Here is a 4120-nt window from a genome sequence, read left to right on the forward strand (position 1 = left end):
AGTTTCATTTAACTGGGCTTCTCGAGAAAGTGTGATTCTTGACTTGTCCCTTTTGTCCTGAGGATGGGTTTGCCCTGTTCCCGTGGGCGTCATGGAGCCAGTAGAATCCTCGGCAGGAAAAGACAGACTCACCCTTTGCGTGAGAACAAGATGGATGGATCTGGGGGGCTTGGGTCTGCACCTTTGTGTTGTATGGAGGCCTCTATGACAGCCAGATGAGCCAAAGACTTGAACTGTATTTTCCTCACAGTGAAAACCTTCATTTAGGTTTAATTATTTGCGTGCTCACCACCAGTGTAGCTGCCATCTGTCCCCATACAACCCTATCACAATACTATTGACCATATTCCCTATGCTGTACCTTTTATCGCTGTGACTTATTCATTCCGTAACTGGAAGTCTGTACCTCCCACTCCCCTGCACCCATTTTGCCCATCCCCCACCTCCTCTCCTCTGGGAACCATCAGTTTGTTCTCTGTATTTATGGGTCTGTTTCTGTTTTTTGTTTGTTTGCTTTTTCATTTGTTTTCCAAACATCTGGGTCTTTTACATGTTTTTAGAAAATAACACAAAATTGTTTTGCAGAAGGGTGATACCGATTCACGTATGTACAAGCCATTTACGAAGCTGCCTGTTATATCATACCTTTACCAGCACTGGGCATTTTTATTTAAAAATTAATAGAATCTTGTGCTCACTTCGGCTGCACATATACTAAAATTGGAAGGATACAGAGAAGATTAGCATGGCCCCAGGGCAAGGATGACATGCAAATTCGTGAAGCATTCCATATTAAAAGAAAATTAATAGCATCTTGTTTCTTTGGTTATCAGTGAATTTGAATATTTTTATGTTTGTTATCTGGTTGTATTTTTAGGGTGTGCTTTCTGAAAAAAACAATTCTGACACTTTGCTTTCCTACTTAGAAAGCCCCTGAGCCCCGGAGTGCCTACACGTAGGATACAGTTCCATGGAGTGTGATGGGTATGAGCACATACATTTGAACCAGAGACATCTTTTCCAGCTCCAGTTTGCCATGCAAAATCTGTGTGACCTTGGGCCAGTCCCTTGATCTTTATTTTAATTCCCTCACCCACAAAAATAGGAAAAACAATACCAACCTCCTAGAGTCATCATGAAGATTAAATAAGCTGTCCTTTGTAAGGAACTCGGTAAAGTGTAAAATATAGCTCTAGATCAGTCATTGTCATTTCTGTCATGACAACATACAAGACCTATCATGAGGGTGCCTGGGTGGTTCCGTCAGTTAAAAGCGTCTGCCTTCGGCTCAGGTCATGATATCAGGGTCCTGGGATAGGGGCTTCCTGCTCAGTGAGAAGTCTGCTTCTCTCTCTCTCCCTCTCCCCTTCTCCTGTGCATGCTCTCTCTCTCTCTCTCAGTCTCTCTCTCTCAAATAAATGAATAAAATCTTAAAAAAAAAAAAAAAAAAGACCAGTCATGAGACTAATAGCCAACATGTAACGAGAGACTACTTTCTATTCACCAGGCACAGTGCTCAGCCCTTTACATGTATGAACTCACACCAGCCTCACAACAGCATGTGAGGGAGATGATATCATTATGTTTCTTTAATAGATGAGGGGACTGAGGCACAGAGAGATGAGGTATCTTGCCCCAAATTATACCACTGGGAAGCAGCAAAGCTGGGACTTGAACCTTTCACATTGGGCCCCATCCTTTCTCTCAGGTCTCCTCACTCCTGAGCCACATGGAACTATAGGGTCTTCCCTAAAACACCATGCCCTTTCATCCCCGAGTCTTGGCTCTTGCTCATCCCCTTCATGAACAGGCGTCTCCACCCCTCACCTCAAAAGCACAGTTCACCCTTTAAGATCTGACTTAAATGTCCTCTGCTCTGTGGTGAACCGCCTCCCCTTAATCTGGGTGGTGCTCCATGGTCACTTACACGTTCACCCCTAAAACACTTAGCCCACTGTTTATGTGCTTGTGTGTGCATGTGCGTCTTTGCATTTTGCTTGTAGGTATATCTCCCCTTCTAGAGTGTGGACGTCTAGTAGGCTTCAATTTCTTTTTTCATGGATCCTTAATTCCGAGTATGATGCCTAAAACCCAGGAGATGCTCGGCATCTACTTATTGCACGAGTGAACAAATGGTGATCTTGTCGGCACAGTGAGGGGTGAACAGGTGAGAGAACTGGGAGTTTGGGGGCTTTCTGGAGGCCTTCACACAACCTTGCCTACCTGGGTTCTGCCTAGGACTAGTCCTGTAATAAAATAGGCTCTTCCTTTCATACTGGCCATTGACCCCAGCTCGCATTCTGTGCATAAACACCTGTGGTCCCCAGCTACGCTCCCAGATCACCCAGAGAGCCACAGTCACATGCTTGGAGGTTTGCATTCCTGCTGGTGGTGCAGGGGGCTGGGCTGCTTCTTATCAGCTCGCCTTGCACTTGATGTCCACAGGCAGCCAGAGGAGACACATCAGCACCTGCGTCAGCTCCAGAAAACCAGCCCTTTTTGAACTTGCTCGTTGGCAGGGGCAGATGGTTGTATGCAAAGGCACCAGAGGTGACCCAGAGCTGGCTGCAAAGTGTGTGTGGACAAGGGGAAGGACAGAACTCAGCTCCTGGGGTTTTCAGGCGAGCTGTAAGAGTGAGCGCAATATGTAGGTGGGGGGAAGCCCAGAAAGAAATGCGTGGGGTCAGTATTTTAACATATTGTATTAGCTTCCCATTGCTGCTGTAACAAATTACTCCAAACCCGGTAGCTTAAAACAGCACAGATTTGTCCTCTTGCAATAATACTAGAGGTTAGAAGTCTGAAATGAGTCTCAAGGGTTCCAAATCAAGGCATCACCAGGGCCATGGTCCCTCGGGAGACTCTAGGGGATGACATTTTCTTGACTTTCCCAGCTTCCGGAGGCTCTTCTCATTCCTGGGCTTGTGGCTCTGTGTCACATCACCGTTTCTCTCCCTGCTTCTATCATCACATCCCCCTTCTTCCTCTTCTGTTCCAAATGTCCCTCTGCCTCCTTCCGGTAAGGACACTGGTAGTTGTATTCAGAGCCCACCTGGAGAATCCAGACTAGTTGCCCCCTCTCCCAATCCTTCTGTAATCCCATCTGCAAAGTCTCTTACCACATTAGGTGACATTCCAGGCTCCAGGGACGAGGGCCTGGATGTCCTTGGGGACCCATACCCAGCCTACCACAAATGAGTGTCCCGGTGTGCTACCATGGTTCTCCCCACCCAAGAGTGAGATGCAGGGCCCACTCATTGCTTCCCTCCTTCAGCTGGTATGTGTTTGCCAGCCCCCACTCTGTACCAGGCTCTGTGGTACAGAGGTAGCACAATCTCACCTACTGGTCTAGAAGGGGAGGCCAGCTGAAGAGCAAGGGCCGTGCGAGCACAGTGTGACAAACGCCACAAGAGAGGCTTGCAAGCAACAGGGAGGGGCTGTCGCTTCCAGTGACAGATGAGGGAAGGGCTCACGGGGCAGTGAATCCCCTGAGTTTATTCTGAATGGATGAAGAATTTTCCAGGTAGACAGCGTGTGGGGAGACAAGAGTCAGAGCAAAGGAAACAGCAGGGGCTGGTGTGTCGGCATGGTGCATTTGAAACCTCTAAAGTGAGAGAACGGGGAGAGCTTATCCACATATCTGATTTTCTGTGATTCTGTAGCTTCCACCATCCAAGGGAGATGTGCCCATGTGCCCAGCTCTGGACCACCCTCGGCCCCATCCTGCACTCCCGTGGCCTTGCTGCCCACGAGAGCATCTTTTCACTTTCTGACTCCAGCTCTTTCCCATAGGGCTGCTTGGGAGATGGGCACAGTCTCTCCTCTCCTTCCCAGGTGTGCCTGTGCACTAAGCCCCCTTGGCATCGGTTCCTCTCCAGCAAGCCTCCTGGTTCCCCGGGGCAAGCCTGTTAATGCCTGACTCCCTGCAGACAACTCAGCCTGCACAGCAGGTGGGAGCTCAGGTCCACGGATTATGTGGAATGATTCCATTGAAAAGCTCACAGGTAAAATTTCTGTAGAGACTGTGAACATTTGACAGTGAAGCTTGAGGAAGGCTGGGGCCGGAGTGGAAGCAAGATGCAACACTGGGTTTGCAGAGTAACACCTCTCCTCTCTCCAG

At 48.4% G+C, this 4120-nt stretch overlaps 1 non-coding gene across 1 annotated transcript; it reads left to right on the forward strand.

Moving 5' to 3' along the window:
* The first annotated feature begins 690 nt into the window (after nt 1-690).
* LOC115943168 (U6 spliceosomal RNA) lies at nt 691-797 on the forward strand. Its single transcript, XR_004077783.1, has one exon. It is a non-coding gene; the product is annotated as a U6 spliceosomal RNA (small nuclear RNA).
* The last annotated feature ends 3323 nt before the right edge of the window (nt 798-4120 follow it).

This window comes from Leptonychotes weddellii, chromosome 3 (genome assembly GCF_054177405.1).
Source record: "Leptonychotes weddellii isolate Sample4059 chromosome 3, ASM5417740v2, whole genome shotgun sequence".
In the NCBI taxonomy this organism is placed as follows: domain Eukaryota; kingdom Metazoa; phylum Chordata; class Mammalia; order Carnivora; family Phocidae; genus Leptonychotes; species Leptonychotes weddellii.